Here is an 18,079-nt window from a genome sequence, read left to right on the forward strand (position 1 = left end):
GATGCTGACATGATCAGTCCAATCAAAGTTATGGGAGATATAACTTGATTTAACGTCATTTTATATGTGGCCAATGACCTTGAGACTTCTTGGATGGGCACTTCTAATGTAACTCTATGGCAGCACCCAAGGGGCTTGAATTTACGAGCTCTCCCCGTAGATTTTGCGGTGGTATAGTATTCCCATTAGTGACAGAACACTGAGCCAATCACAGCTCAACTAGAGTACATTACCAACCTCTACGCTGGCTGCCCCACCACCACTACAGAAAGCACTGAGCTTGGCTGAAATGGCTGCATTTTGGAGCTGCCTTACTCAAGAAAACAAAAAAGGAGACAATGTTTGTATGAGGCTTTATTAACAAAATGTTTTTTTAAATTGTTTTTTACAAAGTGATATGTGACACGTATTAATGACAAAATAACATGAAAACAGGCAAAACATTTCATGTTTTTTAATGTAAATTTTTTTGCTAAACAGGTCGGCCTCAGAACAAATCAAGTTCTTCCACACCGATCTCAACAAATAATTGCTTTGTGAAAGGGGGCATTGTCATGCTGAAACAGGAAAGGGCCTTCCCCAAACTGTTGCCATAAAGTTGGAAGCACAGAATTGTCTAGAATGTCAGTATTTGCTGTAGCATTAAGATTTCCCTTCACTGGAACTAAGAGCCTTGCCCGAACCATGAAAAACAGCCCCAGACCATTATTCCTCCTCCACCAAACTTTACAGTGGCACTATGCACTCGGGCAGGTAGTGTTCCCCTGGCATCCGCCAAACCAACATTTGTCCATCGGACTGCCAGCTGGTGAAGAGTGATTCATCACTCCAGAGAACCTGTTTCCACTGCTCCAGAATCTGAGGCTTGGAATTGCATACGGTGATCTTAGGCTTGTGTGCAGCTATTCGGCCAAGAAAACCCATTTCATGAAGCTCCAGACGAACAGTTCTTGTGCTGACGTTGCTTCCAGAGGAAGTTTGGATCTCAGTAGTGAGTGTTGCAACCGAGGACAGACGATTTTTACACGCTGCGTGCTTCAACACTCGGCGGTACCATTCTGTGAGCTTATGTGGCTAACTACTTTGCGGCTGAGCAGTTGTTGCTCCCAGACGTTTCCACTTCACAATAACAGCACTTACAGTTGACCGGGGCAGCTCTAGCAGGGCATACATTTGTTGGAAAGGTGGCATCCTATGACGGTGCCACTAATATTTAAGGAGTGTCCACATGCTTTTGTGTGTATATATAGTGTAATTTAGCTGTTTGAAAACCAAATGTACCAGAATTTTGCTTAAGATGTTGGAGATTGTCAGAAAATTGTTAAGAGCTGAAGATTCTGGATTACTTTCCGTCAGAAGGGGTTTCACCATAGCAGTTTTTAGTGCAGTGGGGCAAGTGCCTTAACAATATGCAATTAAAACTGTTTTGGAGAAGGTGGTGGGGATAGGATCGAGAAGGCAGGTAGGGGAAAGAAAATGGAGGATACCTAGTCAGTTGTATAGCTGAATGCCTTCAACTGGAATGAATCAGAGAGGTGTGGGGGGGGGGGGGGCTGCCTTAATCGACATCCATGTCTTTGCCGCCTGGGGAACAGCGGGTTAACTTCTTTGCTCGGGCAGAACGACAGATTTGTACCTTGTCAGCTCTAACCACTAGGCTACCTGCCGCCCCTGAGGTAGGCTTAAATTGTGATTTCACTTTCCTGAGCATGTCTGTGTCAACCAGGGAAAATAAATATTTTGTGCCTTCACGTGGTAGGCTAGGTCACATACAGTATTAGACTTCTCATCAGGTCTTGCTTGACTGATAACCAACATTATGCTGGGTATCTTATCTCTGAGACATGCCACAATCTTATCACATTTAGATGTGGAGGAAAGTTCACATACTGTAGGTTTGTCTGGGTAGGATTTAATCAGGCCATCAATGGCCGAGAAGAGCACTCTCAATCTAATCTGATTAATAGTGATCAAGTTGGTAAAATGAACCCATATAGCATTTCTTGGGCTCCCGCGTGGCGCTGCGGTCTAAGGCAATGCATCTCACTGCAAGAGGTGTCACTACAGTTCCGGGTTTGAATCCAGGCTGTATCACATCCGGCCGTGATTTGGAGTCCCATAGGGCGGCACACAATTGGCCCAGCGTCGTCGTCCGGGTTTGGCCGTCATTGTAAATAATAATCGGTTCTTAACTGACTTGCCTAGTTAAATAAAGAAGTTCTAATTGCCTCGTTATGTATGCCAAGTTTTATCTTTCAGAATATCATAATGGACCTTTAACTTTCTGCTCTTCAGATGTCAGATAGTGTTTCTTAATAATGTGTTCAGTATTACCCTGTGCTATGGGCAACAAGGTAGTAAAACACACAGTGGTGATCAGATAAAGCAACATCAACAATAGAGGATATATCAGTAGAAAGCCCCTTGGTAATAACCAGGTCCAGAGTATGGCCGCGGTTATGGGTGAGCCCAGTAGAAAGCCCCTTGGTAATAAGCAGGTTCATAGTATGGTTGCGGTTATGGGTGGGCCCAGTAACACGTTGGACAAAGTCCATAGAGCTCAAAAGATTAATACATTCAATGGCCTTGGTGTTGGTCTCTTTGTCAACATGAATATTGAAGTTGCCAAACACAATGATTTTTCATATTTCACAAGGACAATAGTTAAGAGAAATCATTAAAGAAAGTGGGTCAGTGCTTTGGTGGCCTTTACAGGGTTATGGCCAGCACTGGTGGCTGACATTTAAACAGTATAGCATGATGCTCCCAGGGGAGGCTGTAATAAGAGCGGCACTACAGTCTGAAGTCAGTCATGATTCAGTGAGAAACATGCAATCAACTTTGCGCTCAGTGATGAGGTCATTTACGAGACATAATTTACAAATGAAACATTTGTGTTTAGTGAGACAGCCAGACCAGAGGCAGTAGGGATGATCAGGGATGTTCTCTTGATAAGTGCATGGATTGGATCATTTTCCTGTCCTGCTAAGCATTCAAAATGTAACAAGTACCTTTAGGTGTCAGGGAAAATGTACACTATTTTCTTAAGGAATGTATTGAAGTAAATGTTGTCAAAAATAGAAATACTATAGTACAGATACACCCCCCCCAAAAAAAACTACTTTAGTACTTTAAAAGTATTTTTACTTAAGTACTTTTACACAACTGACAATTTGTCTCTGAAGACAATCCCAATGCGTAAGTTTTGGGTGAATAAAATTCTCTGCTCATTATCAGTCATATCAAATAGCTGCTGGAAACTTCAATAAAAACGACTACATTCTTTACCCTGTTGTCTTAAACAATTACTCTGAGTTGTTGACCAGGGTTACTTCTCCAGCCTTCATTGCTCGTGTACAGAGAGAGATTATCACCCAGCAGAGAGTTTAAATGTCAACACAGTACATGGGTGTGCCAGGGTTTGCCACACTGAACCAGTTATGTCACATACTAATGCACACGCAAGGTTTACTCTAGGTACATGGGAATCAAAATCAAATCCGTCCAGGAAATCATGTAAATATTTGATCAGAACAAGACAGAAAAATGTCCTTGTCATTGGGACTTGGTGGGATATTCCTTAGTTGCCTAATAAAAGGTAATTGGAAACAGTTCCTCCTTCTTCCATGACCCCATTGTTGTAAAGTGAGAGCATTCCCTGCCCCAGTGTAGGTGACATACCCAGTTTAACTGGTTTCTATTGTCTGGTGAAAGCAACTGAACACTCGGATTTCACAATAGGAAAATCACCAGTGGGGGAAAACAACTTATTTCAATGTAAAGTAACAGTGCTTTTTTTTGTTAACTCTAAAAAAGTCAAATGAGATTTGTACAATTCAAATCAGCACAATCTTTTTAAAAGTGTTGTAATATTCAAATTGTAATCAACCTTAAAAAAAACATCATAAATGTGATAAACACCCCCCAAAAATTCACAGCCTCAAAAACAAAACAGTATCGACGTTATAAAAAGCCAGGGTCCCAGAACACGCGACAGTCACATGTTTAGATGCAAGTCTTCAGTCTTGTTGAGGTGTAAACATCACTCAATGATCATCATGCAGTGATGTAGTTCCAGCAAAGAAGGAATCTGAAAGAGAATAGAATACAGCTAAATATGGAAGTATTTACCAAAACAAATGTTTATACACTTCAAGGTGTTTCAGAACATTTTAGCCTTAATTTAAACCATGAAGGCCTATCGAGATATGCAGTGGTTTTCAAGTGTTTTTTTTAACCTTTATTTAACTAGGCAAGTCAGTTAAGAACAAATTCTTATTTTCAATGACAGCCTAGGAACAGCAGGTGAACTGCCTGTTCAGGGGCAGAACGACAGATTTGTACCTTGTCAGCTTGGGGATTGGAACTTGCAACATTCCAGTTACTAGACCAACGCCCTAACCACTAGGCTACCCTGCGTTTGTTACAAAGTGGGCTTAAAATGGATTTAAATGTACATTTTTGTTTGTCAACAATCCACACAAAATACTTGGTACTTTCAAAGTGGAAGAAAAATCAACACTTTAAAAAAAAAAATCACACATTTTATAACTAAAATATAGTTATTGCATAAGTTCTCAGCCCACTGAGTCAATACATGTTAGAATAAACTTTGTCAGCGATTACAGCTGGGAGTTTTCTTGGGAGGCCTAAGAGTCATTACAGCTGGGAGTCTTCCTGGGTAAGTCTCAAAGAGCTTTACACACCTGGATTGTGCAATATTAGCCAATATTATTTTCATAATTCTTCAAGCTATGTCAAGTTGTTGGGGATCATGACTAGACAGCAATGTTGAAGTCTTGCCATAGATTTTCAAGCAGATTTAAGTCAACACTGTAACTTGGCCACTCAGGAACACTGACTGTCATCTTGGTAAGCAACTCCAGTGTAGATTTGGCCTTGTGTTGTAGGTTATTGTCCTGCTGAAAGGTGAATTCATCTCCCAGTGTCTAGTGTAAAGCTCCACCCCATTTCTTTGGTGTAAAGCGCCCAGTATTTGCCGATGTCAAGCATACTCATACTATGATGCAACAACTACTTTGCTTGAAAATAAGGAGGCAGTTGCTCAGTGATATGTTGTGTTGGATTTGCTCCAAGCATTAAAAAATTACAGGTAAGACTGTTGTTTAATGCAAGAGGCAAAAGTAGTGTAGTGTACACCTGGCTTTATCAACAGCTGGAACAAGTCCTCCAGTGTAGGAAATCCTCACTGGTACCCTAGATTATAGAAAGACACAATTGATGTCCAGGGTGGATCCTCTGTCTTCAAAACATTATGTTGTAATTACTACATTTTCACTCCATGCCCATCCTAGACCCACATCACCAGTCCTCACCTCTACCTCCGTATCTCTCTAAGCCCCAGAAGTAGAGGGTCACTTGGGCAGGAAGTCGTCCACCTTCAGGTTGCCCACGTACCAGAAGTTCAGGCTGAGAAACATAGATGCACTATTGTAAAGTGGCTGTTCCACTGATGTCAGAAGGTGAATTCACCAATTTGTAAGTCGCTCTGGATAAGAGCGTCTGCTAAATGACTTAAATGTAATGTAAATGTAAATGATGACGGTTCTGGAGAAAACCAAGAGGTCCCAGAAGCTGAAGGGAGCAAAGATACCCAGGAAGAACAGAATGAGGCCTGTAGCGTCCAGGAAGATGGATGTGAAGAAGAAGAGAAGGCAGCGACCCAGCTGAGTGTCGGTACAGGTGCTGAGTGTAGGTACAGGTACAGGTGCAGAGTGTCGGTACAGGTGCAGTGTCGGTACAGGTGCAGAGTGTCGGTACAGGTGCAGAGTGTCGGTACAGGTACAGGTGCTGAGTGTCGGTACAGGTACAGGTGCTGAGTGTCGGTACAGGTACAGGTGCTGAGTGTAGGTACAGGTACAGGTGCTGAGTGTCGGTACAGGTGCTGAGTGTCGGTACAGGTGCAGAGTGTCGGTACAGGTGCAGAGTGTCGGTACAGGTGCAGAGTGTCGGTACAGGTGCAGAGTGTCGGTACAGGTGCAGAGTGTCGGTACAGGTGCAGAGTGTCGGTACAGGTGCAGAGTGTCGGTACAGGTGCAGAGTGTCGGTACAGGTGCAGAGTGTCGGTACAGGTGCAGAGTGTCGGTACAGGTGCAGAGTGTCGGTACAGGTGCAGAGTGTCGGTACAGGTGCAGAGTGTCGGTACAGGTACAAGTGCTGAGTGTCGGTACAGGTGCCGAGAGTAGGTACAGGTACAGGTGCTGAGTGTCGGTACAGGTACAGGTGCTGAGTGTAGGTACAGGTACAGGTGCTGAGTGTCGGTACAGGTGCTGAGTGTCGGTACAGGTGCAGAGTGTCGGTACAGGTGCAGAGTGTCGGTACAGGTGCAGAGTGTCGGTACAGGTGCAGAGTGTCGGTACAGGTGCAGAGTGTCGGTACAGGTGCAGAGTGTCGGTACAGGTGCAGAGTGTCGGTACAGGTGCAGAGTGTCGGTACAGGTGCAGAGTGTCGGTACAGGTGCAGAGTGTCGGTACAGGTGCAGAGTGTCGGTACAGGTGCAGAGTGTCGGTACAGGTGCAGAGTGTCGGTACAGGTGCAGAGTGTCGGTACAGGTACAAGTGCTGAGTGTCGGTACAGGTGCCGAGAGTAGGTACAGGTACAGGTGCTGAGTGTCGGTACAGGTGCAGAGTGTCGGTACAGGTGCAGAGTGTCGGTACAGGTGCAGAGTGTCGGTACAGGTGCAGAGTGTCGGTACAGGTGCAGAGTGTCGGTACAGGTGCAGAGTGTCGGTACAGGTGCCGAGAGTAGGTACAGGTACAGGTGCAGAGTGTCGGTACAGGTGCAGAGTGTCGGTACAGGTGCAGAGTGTCGGTACAGGTGCAGAGTGTCGGTACAGGTGCAGAGTGTCGGTACAGGTGCAGAGTGTCGGTACAGGTGCAGAGTGTCGGTACAGGTGCAGAGTGTCGGTACAGGTGCAGAGTGTCGGTACAGGTGCCGAGAGTAGGTACAGGTACAGGTGCTGAGTGTCGGTACAGGTGCAGAGTGTCGGTACAGGTGCAGAGTGTCGGTACAGGTGCAGAGTGTCGGTACAGGTGCAGAGTGTCGGTACAGGTGCAGAGTGTCGGTACAGGTGCAGAGTGTCGGTACAGGTGCAGAGTGTCGGTACAGGTGCAGAGTGTCGGTACAGGTGCAGAGTGTCGGTACAGGTGCAGAGTGTCGGTACAGGTGCAGAGTGTAGGTACAGGTACAAGTGCTGAGTGTCGGTACAGGTGCCGAGAGTAGGTACAGGTACAGGTGCCGAGTGTCGGTACAGGTACAGGTGCCGAGTGTCGGCACAGGTGCCGAGTGTCGGCACAGGTGCAGAGTGTCGGCACAGGTGCAGAGTGTCGGCACAGGTGCAGAGTGTCGGCACAGGTGCAGAGTGTCGGCACAGGTGCAGAGTGTCGGCACAGGTGCAGAGTGTCGGCACAGGTGCAGAGTGTCGGCACAGGTGCAGAGTGTCGGCACAGGTGCAGAGTGTCGGCACAGGTGCAGAGTGTCGGCACAGGTGCAGAGTGTCGGCACAGGTGCAGAGTGTCGGCACAGGTGCAGAGTGTCGGCACAGGTGCAGAGTGTCGGCAGAGGTGCAGAGTGTCGGCAGAGGTGCAGAGTGTCGGTACCGGTACAGGTGCTGAGTGTCGGTACAGGTGCTGAGTGTCGGTACAGGTGCTGAGTGTCGGTACAGGTGCTGAGTGTCGGTACAGGTGCTGAGTGTCGGTACAGGTGCTGAGTGTCGGTACAGGTGCTGAGTGTCGGTACAGGTGCTGAGTGTCGGTACAGGTGCTGAGTGTCGGCACAGGTGCAGAGTGTCGGCACAGGTGCAGAGTGTCGGCACAGGTGCAGAGTGTCGGCACAGGTGCAGAGTGTCGGTACAGGTGCAGAGTGTCGGTACAGGTGCAGAGTGTCGGTACAGGTGCAGAGTGTCGGTACAGGTGCAGAGTGTCGGTACAGGTGCAGAGTGTCGGTACAGGTGCCGAGAGTAGGTACAGGTACAGGTGCTGAGTGTCGGTACAGGTGCAGAGTGTCGGTACAGGTGCAGAGTGTCGGTACAGGTGCAGAGTGTCGGTACAGGTGCAGAGTGTCGGTACAGGTGCAGAGTGTCGGTACAGGTGCAGAGTGTCGGTACAGGTGCAGAGTGTCGGTACAGGTGCAGAGTGTCGGTACAGGTGCAGAGTATAGGTACAGGTACAAGTGCTGAGTGTCGGTACAGGTGCCGAGAGTAGGTACAGGTACAGGTGCCGAGTGTCGGTACAGGTACAGGTGCCGAGTGTCGGCACAGGTGCCGAGTGTCGGCACAGGTGCAGAGTGTCGGCACAGGTGCAGAGTGTCGGCACAGGTGCAGAGTGTCGGCACAGGTGCAGAGTGTCGGCACAGGTGCAGAGTGTCGGCACAGGTGCAGAGTGTCGGCACAGGTGCAGAGTGTCGGCACAGGTGCAGAGTGTCGGTAGAGGTGCAGAGTGTCGGTAGAGGTGCAGAGTGTCGGTACCGGTACAGGTGCTGAGTGTCGGTACAGGTGCTGAGTGTCGGTACAGGTGCTGAGTGTCGGTACAGGTGCTGAGTGTCGGTACAGGTGCTGAGTGTCGGTACAGGTGCTGAGTGTCGGTACAGGTGCTGAGTGTCGGTACAGGTGCTGAGTGTCGGTACAGGTGCTGAGTGTCGGTACAGGTGCTGAGTGTCGGTACAGGTGCTGAGTGTCGGTACAGGTGCTGAGTGTCGGTACAGGTGCTGAGTGTCGGTACAGGTGCTGAGTGTCGGTACAGGTGCTGAGTGTCGGTACAGGTGCAGAGTGTCGGTACAGGTGCAGAGTGTCGGTACAGGTACAGGTGCTGATTGTCGGTACAGGTGCAGAGTGTCGGTACAGGGGCAGAGTGTCGGTACAGGTGCAGAGTGTCGGTACAGGTGCAGAGTGTCGGTACAGGTGCAGAGTGTCGGTACAGGTGCTGAGTGTCGGTACAGGTACAGGTGCTGAGTGTCGGTACAGGTGCAGAGTGTCGGTACAGGTACAGAGTGTCGGTACAGGTGCAGAGTGTCGGTACAGGTGCTGAGTGTCGGTACAGGTGCTGAGTGTCGGTACAGGTACAGGTGCTGAGTGTCGGTACAGGTGCAGAGTGTCGGTACAGGTACAGGTGCTGAGTGTCGGTACAGGTGCAGAGTGTCGGTACAGGTGCTGAGTGTCGGTACAGGTGCTGAGTGTCGGTACAGGTGCTGAGTGTCGGTACAGGTGCTGAGTGTCGGTACAGGTACAGGTGCTGAGTGTCGGTACAGGTGCTGAGTGTCGGTACAGGTGCTGAGTGTCGGTACAGGTGCTGAGTGTCGGTACAGGTACAGGTGCTGAGTGTCGGTACAGGTGCTGAGTGTCGGTACAGGTGCTGAGTGTCGGTACAGGTACAGGTGCTGAGTGTCGGTACAGGTGCAGAGTGTCGGTACAGGTGCAGAGTGTCGGTACAGGTGCAGAGTGTCGGTACAGGTGCTGAGTGTCGGTACAGGTACAGGTGCTGAGTGTCGGTACAGGTGCTGAGTGTCGGTACAGGTGCTGAGTGTCGGTACAGGTGCTGAGTGTCGGTACAGGTACAGGTGCTGAGTGTCGGTACAGGTGCAGAGTGTCGGTACAGGTGCAGAGTGTCGGTACAGGTGCAGAGTGTCGGTACAGGTGCTGAGTGTCGGTACAGGTGCTGAGTGTCGGTACAGGTGCTGAGTGTCGGTACAGGTGCTGAGTGTCGGTACAGGTGCTGAGTGTCGGTACAGGTGCTGAGTGTCGGTACAGGTGCTGAGTGTCGGTACAGGTGCTGAGTGTCGGTACAGGTGCTGAGTGTCGGTACAGGTGCTGAGTGTCGGTACAGGTGCTGAGTGTCGGTACAGGTGCTGAGTGTCGGTACAGGTGCTGAGTGTCGGTACAGGTGCTGAGTGTCGGTACAGGTGCTGAGTGTCGGTACAGGTGCTGAGTGTCGGTACAGGTGCTGAGTGTCGGTACAGGTACAGGTGCTGAGTGTCGGTACAGGTGCAGAGTGTCGGTACAGGTGCAGAGTGTCGGTACAGGTGCAGAGTGTCGGTACAGGTGCTGAGTGTCGGTACAGGTGCTGAGTGTCGGTACAGGTACAGGTGCTGAGTGTCGGTACAGGTGCTGAGTGTCGGTACAGGTGCTGAGTGTCGGTACAGGTGCTGAGTGTCGGTACAGGTACAGGTGCTGAGTGTCGGTACAGGTGCAGAGTGTCGGTACAGGTGCAGAGTGTCGGTACAGGTGCAGAGTGTCGGTACAGGTGCTGAGTGTCGGTACAGGTACAGGTGCTGAGTGTCGGTACAGGTGCTGAGTGTCGGTACAGGTGCTGAGTGTCGGTACAGGTGCTGAGTGTCGGTACAGGTGCTGAGTGTCGGTACAGGTGCTGAGTGTCGGTACAGGTGCTGAGTGTCGGTACAGGTGCTGAGTGTCGGTACAGGTGCTGAGTGTCGGTACAGGTGCTGAGTGTCGGTACAGGTCCTGAGTGTCGGTACAGGTACAGATGCTGAGTGTCGGTACAGGTGCAGAGTGTCGGTACAGGTGCTGAGTGTCGGTACAGGTGCTGAGTGTCGGTACAGGTGCTGAGTGTCGGTACAGGTACAGGTGCTGAGTGTCGGTACAGGTGCAGAGTGTCGGTACAGGTACAGGTGCTGAGTGTCGGTACAGGTGCAGAGTGTCGGTACAGGTGCTGAGTGTCGGTACAGGTGCTGAGTGTCGGTACAGGTGCTGAGTGTCGGTACAGGTGCTGAGTGTCGGTACAGGTGCTGAGTGTCGGTACAGGTGCTGAGTGTCGGTACAGGTACAGGTGCTGAGTGTCGGTACAGGTGCTGAGTGTCGGTACAGGTGCTGAGTGTCGGTACAGGTGCTGAGTGTCGGTACAGGTACAGGTGCTGAGTGTCGGTACAGGTGCAGAGTGTCGGTACAGGTGCAGAGTGTCGGTACAGGTGCAGAGTGTCGGTACAGGTGCTGAGTGTCGGTACAGGTGCTGAGTGTCGGTACAGGTACAGGTGCTGAGTGTCGGTACAGGTACAGGTGCTGAGTGTCGGTACAGGTGCTGAGTGTCGGTACAGGTGCTGAGTGTCGGTACAGGTACAGGTGCTGAGTGTCGGTACAGGTGCAGAGTGTCGGTACAGGTGCAGAGTGTCGGTACAGGTGCAGAGTGTCGGTACAGGTGCAGAGTGTCGGTACAGGTGCTGAGTGTCGGTACAGGTACAGGTGCTGAGTGTCGGTACAGGTGCTGAGTGTCGGTACAGGTACAGGTGCTGAGTGTCGGTACAGGTGCTGAGTGTCGGTACAGGTGCTGAGTGTCGGTACAGGTGCTGAGTGTCGGTACAGGTGCTGAGTGTCGGTACAGGTGCTGAGTGTCGGTACAGGTGCTGAGTGTCGGTACAGGTGCTGAGTGTCGGTACAGGTGCTGAGTGTCGGTACAGGTGCTGAGTGTCGGTACAGGTACAGGTGCTGAGTGTCGGTACAGGTGCAGAGTGTCGGTACAGGTGCAGAGTGTCGGTACAGGTGCAGAGTGTCGGTACAGGTGCTGAGTGTCGGTACAGGTACAGGTGCTGAGTGTCGGTACAGGTGCTGAGTGTCGGTACAGGTGCTGAGTGTCGGTACAGGTGCTGAGTGTCGGTACAGGTGCTGAGTGTCGGTACAGGTGCTGAGTGTCGGTACAGGTGCTGAGTGTCGGTACAGGTGCTGAGTGTCGGTACAGGTGCTGAGTGTCGGTACAGGTACAGGTGCTGAGTGTCGGTACAGGTACAGGTGCTGAGTGTCGGTACAGGTGCTGAGTGTCGGTACAGGTGCTGAGTGTCGGTACAGGTGCTGAGTGTCGGTACAGGTGCTGAGTGTCGGTACAGGTGCTGAGTGTCGGTACAGGTGCTGAGTGTCGGTACAGGTGCAGAGTGTCGGTACAGGTACAGGTGCAGAGTGTCGGTACAGGTACAGGTGCAGAGTGTCGGTACAGGTGCAGAGTGTCGGTACAGGTGCAGAGTGTCGGTACAGGTGCAGAGTGTCGGTACAGGTACAGGTGCTGAGTGTCGGTACAGGTGCTGAGTGTCGGTACAGGTACAGGTGCTGAGTGTCGGTACAGGTGCTGAGTGTCGGTACAGGTGCTGAGTGTCGGTACAGGTGCTGAGTGTCGGTACAGGTGCTGAGTGTCGGTACAGGTGCTGAGTGTCGGTACAGGTGCTGAGTGTCGGTACAGGTGCTGAGTGTCGGTACAGGTGCTGAGTGTCGGTACAGGTGCTGAGTGTCGGTACAGGTACAGGTGCCGAGTGTAGGTACAGCTACAGGTGCCGAGTGTCGGTACAGGTACAGGTGCAGAGTGTCGGTACAGGTGCAGAGTGTCGGTACAGGTGCAGAGTGTCGGTACAGGTGCAGAGTGTCGGTACAGGTGCAGAGTGTCGGTACAGGTGCAGAGTGTCGGTACAGGTACAGGTGCAGAGTGTAGGTACAGGTGCAGAGTGTCGGTACAGGTACAGGTGCAGAGTGTCGGTACAGGTGCAGAGTGTAGGTACAGGTGCAGAGAGTAGGTACAGGTGCAGAGAGTAGGTACAGGTGCAGAGTGTCGGTACAGGTGCAGAGTGTCGGTACAGGTGCAGAGTGTCGGTACAGGTACAGAGTGTCGGTACAGGTGCAGAGTGTAGGTACAGGTGCAGTGTGTAGGTACAGGTGCAGAGAGTAGGTACAGGTACAGGTGCAGAGTGTCGGTACAGGTGCAGAGTGTCGGTACAGGTGCAGAGTGTCGGTACAGGTGCAGAGTGTCGGTACAGGTGCAGAGTGTCGGTACAGGTGCTGAGTGTAGGTACAGGTGCAGTGTGTAGGTACAGGTGCAGAGAGTAGGTACAGGTGCAGAGAGTAGGTACAGGTGCAGAGTGTCGGTACAGGTACAGAGTGTCGGTACAGGTGCAGAGTGTAGGTACAGGTGCAGTGTGTAGGTACAGGTGCAGAGAGTAGGTACAGGTACAGGTGCAGAGTGTCGGTACAGGTGCAGAGTGTCGGTACAGGTGCAGAGTGTCGGTACAGGTGCTGAGTGTCGGTACAGGTGCTGAGTGTCGGTACAGGTGCTGAGTGTCGGTACAGGTGCTGAGTGTCGGTACAGGTGCTGTGTGTCGGTACAGGTGCTGAGTGCCGGTACAGGTACAGGTGCAGAGTGTCGGTACAGGTGCAGAGTGTAGGTACAGGTGCAGAGAGTAGGTACAGGTGCAGAGAGTAGGTACAGGTGCAGAGTGTCGGTACAGGTGCAGAGTGTCGGTACAGGTGCAGAGTGTCGGTACAGGTACAGAGTGTCGGTACAGGTACAGAGTGTCGGTACAGGTGCAGAGTGTAGGTACAGGTGCAGAGTGTAGGTACAGGTGCAGAGAGTAGGTACAGGTGCAGAGTGTCGGTACAGGTGCAGAGTGTCGGTACAGGTGCTGAGTGTCGGTACAGGTGCTGAGTGTCGGTACAGGTGCAGAGTGTCGGTACAGGTGCAGAGTGTCGGTACAGGTGCAGAGTGTCGGTACAGGTGCAGAGTGTCGGTACAGGTGCAGAGTGTCGGTACAGGTGCAGAGTGTCGGTACAGGTACAGGTGCAGAGTGTAGGTACAGGTGCAGAGTGTCGGTACAGGTACAGGTGCAGAGTGTCGGTACAGGTGCAGAGTGTAGGTACAGGTGCAGAGAGTAGGTACAGGTGCAGAGTGTCGGTACAGGTGCAGAGTGTCGGTACAGGTGCAGAGTGTCGGTACAGGTGCAGAGTGTCGGTACAGGTACAGAGTGTCGGTACAGGTGCAGAGTGTAGGTACAGGTGCAGTGTGTAGGTACAGGTGCAGAGAGTAGGTACAGGTACAGAGTGTCGGTACAGGTGCAGAGTGTCGGTACAGGTGCAGAGTGTCGGTACAGGTGCAGAGTGTCGGTACAGGTGCAGAGTGTCGGTACAGGTGCTGAGTGTAGGTACAGGTGCAGTGTGTAGGTACAGGTGCAGAGTAGTAGGTACAGGTGCAGAGAGTAGGTACAGGTGCAGAGTGTCGGTACAGGTACAGAGTGTCGGTACAGGTGCAGAGTGTAGGTACAGGTGCAGTGTGTAGGTACAGGTGCAGAGAGTAGGTACAGGTACAGGTGCAGAGTGTCGGTACAGGTGCAGAGTGTCGGTACAGGTGCAGAGTGTCGGTACAGGTGCTGAGTGTCGGTACAGGTGCTGAGTGTCGGTACAGGTGCTGAGTGTCGGTACAGGTGCTGAGTGTCGGTACAGGTGCTGTGTGTCGGTACAGGTGCTGAGTGCCGGTACAGGTACAGGTGCAGAGTGTCGGTACAGGTGCAGAGTGTAGGTACAGGTGCAGAGAGTAGGTACAGGTGCAGAGAGTAGGTACAGGTGCAGAGTGTCGGTACAGGTGCAGAGTGTCGGTACAGGTACAGAGTGTCGGTACAGGTACAGAGTGTCGGTACAGGTGCAGAGTGTAGGTACAGGTGCAGAGTGTAGGTACAGGTGCAGAGAGTAGGTACAGGTGCAGAGTGTCGGTACAGGTGCAGAGTGTCGGTACAGGTGCTGAGTGTCGGTACAGGTGCTGAGTGTCGGTACAGGTGCAGAGTGTCGGTACAGGTACAGGTGCAGAGTGTCGGTACAGGTGCAGAGAGTAGGTACAGGTGCAGAGAGTAGGTACAGGTGCAGAGTGTCGGTACAGGTGCAGAGTGTCGGTACAGGTGCAGAGTGTCGGTACAGGTGCAGTGTCGGTACAGGTACAGGTGCAGAGTGTCGGTACAGGTACAGGTGCAGAGTGTCGGTACAGGTGCAGAGTGTAGGTACAGGTGCAGAGTGTAGGTACAGGTGCAGAGAGTAGGTACAGGTGCAGAGTGTCGGTACAGGTGCTGAGTGTCGGTACAGGTGCTGAGTGTCGGTACAGGTGCTGAGTGTCGGTACAGGTGCTGAGTGTCGGTACAGGTGCTGAGTGTCGGTACAGGTGCTGAGTGTCGGTACAGGTGCTGAGTGTCGGTACAGGTGCTGAGTGTCGGTACAGGTGCTGAGTGTCGGTACAGGTGCTGAGTGTCGGTACAGGTGCTGAGTGTCGGTACAGGTGCTGAGTGTCGGTACAGGTGCTGAGTGTCGGTACAGGTGCAGAGTGTCGGTACAGGTGCTGAGTGTCGGTACAGGTGCTGAGTGTCGGTACAGGTGCTGAGTGTCGGTACAGGTGCTGAGTGTCGGTACAGGTGCTGAGTGTCGGTACAGGTGCTGAGTGTCGGTACAGGTACAGGTGCTGAGTGTCGGTACAGGTGCTGAGTGTCGGTACAGGTGCTGAGTGTCGGTACAGGTGCAGAGTGTCGGTACAGGTGCAGAGTGTCGGTACAGGTGCAGAGTGTCGGTACAGGTGCAGAGTGTCGGTACAGGTGCTGAGTGTCGGTACAGGTGCTGAGTGTCGGTACAGGTGCTGAGTGTCGGTACAGGTGCTGAGTGTCGGTACAGGTGCTGAGTGTCGGTACAGGTGCTGAGTGTCGGTACAGGTGCTGAGTGTCGGTACAGGTGCTGAGTGTCGGTACAGGTGCTGAGTGTCGGTACAGGTGCTGAGTGTCGGTACAGGTGCTGAGTGTCGGTACAGGTGCTGAGTGTCGGTACAGGTGCTGAGTGTCGGTACAGGTGCTGAGTGTCGGTACAGGTGCTGAGTGTCGGTACAGGTGCTGAGTGTCGGTACAGGTACAGGTGCTGAGTGTCGGTACAGGTGCAGAGTGTCGGTACAGGTGCAGAGTGTCGGTACAGGTGCAGAGTGTCGGTACAGGTGCAGAGTGTCGGTACAGGTGCTGAGTGTCGGTACAGGTGCTGAGTGTCGGTACAGGTGCTGAGTGTCGGTACAGGTGCTGAGTGTCGGTACAGGTGCTGAGTGTCGGTACAGGTGCTGAGTGTCGGTACAGGTACAGAGTGTCGGTACAGGTGCAGAGTGTCGGTACAGGTGCAGAGTGTCGGTACAGGTGCAGAGTGTCGGTACAGGTGCTGAGTGTCGGTACAGGTACAGGTGCTGAGTGTCGGTACAGGTGCTGAGTGTCGGTACAGGTGCTGAGTGTCGGTACAGGTGCTGAGTGTCGGTACAGGTGCTGAGTGTCGGTACAGGTGCTGAGTGTCGGTACAGGTGCTGAGTGTCGGTACAGGTGCTGAGTGTCGGTACAGGTACAGATGCTGAGTGTCGGTACAGGTGCAGAGTGTCGGTACAGGTGCTGAGTGTCGGTACAGGTGCTGAGTGTCGGTACAGGTGCTGAGTGTCGGTACAGGTACAGGTGCTGAGTGTCGGTACAGGTGCAGAGTGTCGGTACAGGTACAGGTGCTGAGTGTCGGTACAGGTGCAGAGTGTCGGTACAGGTGCTGAGTGTCGGTACAGGTGCTGAGTGTCGGTACAGGTGCTGAGTGTCGGTACAGGTGCTGAGTGTCGGTACAGGTGCTGAGTGTCGGTACAGGTGCTGAGTGTCGGTACAGGTACAGGTGCTGAGTGTCGGTACAGGTGCTGAGTGTCGGTACAGGTGCTGAGTGTCGGTACAGGTGCTGAGTGTCGGTACAGGTACAGGTGCTGAGTGTCGGTACAGGTGCAGAGTGTCGGTACAGGTGCAGAGTGTCGGTACAGGTGCAGAGTGTCGGTACAGGTGCTGAGTGTCGGTACAGGTGCTGAGTGTCGGTACAGGTACAGGTGCTGAGTGTCGGTACAGGTACAGGTGCTGAGTGTCGGTACAGGTGCTGAGTGTCGGTACAGGTGCTGAGTGTCGGTACAGGTACAGGTGCTGAGTGTCGGTACAGGTGCAGAGTGTCGGTACAGGTGCAGAGTGTCGGTACAGGTGCAGAGTGTCGGTACAGGTGCAGAGTGTCGGTACAGGTGCTGAGTGTCGGTACAGGTACAGGTGCTGAGTGTCGGTACAGGTGCTGAGTGTCGGTACAGGTACAGGTGCTGAGTGTCGGTACAGGTGCTGAGTGTCGGTACAGGTGCTGAGTGTCGGTACAGGTGCTGAGTGTCGGTACAGGTGCTGAGTGTCGGTACAGGTGCTGAGTGTCGGTACAGGTGCTGAGTGTCGGTACAGGTGCTGAGTGTCGGTACAGGTGCTGAGTGTCGGTACAGGTACAGGTGCTGAGTGTCGGTACAGGTGCAGAGTGTCGGTACAGGTGCAGAGTGTCGGTACAGGTGCAGAGTGTCGGTACAGGTGCTGAGTGTCGGTACAGGTACAGGTGCTGAGTGTCGGTACAGGCGCTGAGTGTCGGTACAGGTGCTGAGTGTCGGTACAGGCGCTGAGTGTCGGTACAGGTGCTGAGTGTCGGTACAGGTGCTGAGTGTCGGTACAGGTGCTGAGTGTCGGTACAGGTGCTGAGTGTCGGTACAGGTGCTGAGTGTCGGTACAGGTGCTGAGTGTCGGTACAGGTACAGGTGCTGAGTGTCGGTACAGGTACAGGTGCTGAGTGTCGGTACAGGTGCTGAGTGTCGGTACAGGTGCTGAGTGTCGGTACAGGTGCTGAGTGTCGGTACAGGTGCTGAGTGTCGGTACAGGTGCTGAGTGTCGGTACAGGTGCAGAGTGTCGGTACAGGTACAGGTGCAGAGTGTCGGTACAGGTACAGGTGCAGAGTGTCGGTACAGGTGCAGAGTGTCGGTACAGGTGCAGAGTGTCGGTACAGGTGCTGAGTGTCGGTACAGGTACAGGTGCTGAGTGTCGGTACAGGTGCTGAGTGTCGGTACAGGTGCTGAGTGTCGGTACAGGTGCTGAGTGTCGGTACAGGTGCTGAGTGTCGGTACAGGTGCTGAGTGTCGGTACAGGAGCTGAGTGTCGGTACAGGTGCTGAGTGTCGGTACAGGTGCTGAGTGTCGGTACAGGTGCTGAGTGTCGGTACAGGTACAGGTGCTGAGTGTCGGTACAGGTACAGGTGCTGAGTGTCGGTACAGGTGCTGAGTGTCGGTACAGGTGCTGAGTGTCGGTACAGGTGCTGAGTGTCGGTACAGGTGCTGAGTGTCGGTACAGGTGCTGAGTGTCGGTACAGGTGCTGAGTGTCGGTACAGGTGCAGAGTGTCGGTACAGGTACAGGTGCAGAGTGTCGGTACAGGTGCAGAGTGTCGGTACAGGTGCAGAGTGTCGGTACAGGTGCAGAGTGTCGGT

The 18,079-nt window shown here is 52.4% G+C and overlaps 1 long non-coding RNA gene across 3 annotated transcripts in view; it reads right to left on the reverse strand.

Annotated features, from left to right (window-relative positions):
- Nucleotides 1-3,136: 3,136 nt before the first annotated feature.
- LOC135505213 (uncharacterized) overlaps nt 3,137-18,079 on the reverse strand; it is a 41,070-nt gene continuing 26,127 nt past the window's right edge. The window contains exons 3-4 of one of the 3 annotated variants that reach the window (XR_010450235.1): nt 5,337-5,430; nt 3,137-4,090 (exon numbers count right to left, since the gene is read on the reverse strand). This is a non-coding gene — a long non-coding RNA (uncharacterized LOC135505213). Of the gene's footprint in view, nt 5,431-18,079 lie in introns of all 3 variants that reach the window. The other 2 variants (XR_010450234.1, XR_010450233.1) reach the window with 2 other exon arrangements.

Source organism: Oncorhynchus masou, chromosome 18 (genome assembly GCF_036934945.1).
Source record: "Oncorhynchus masou masou isolate Uvic2021 chromosome 18, UVic_Omas_1.1, whole genome shotgun sequence".
In the NCBI taxonomy this organism is placed as follows: Eukaryota; Metazoa; Chordata; class Actinopteri; order Salmoniformes; family Salmonidae; genus Oncorhynchus; species Oncorhynchus masou.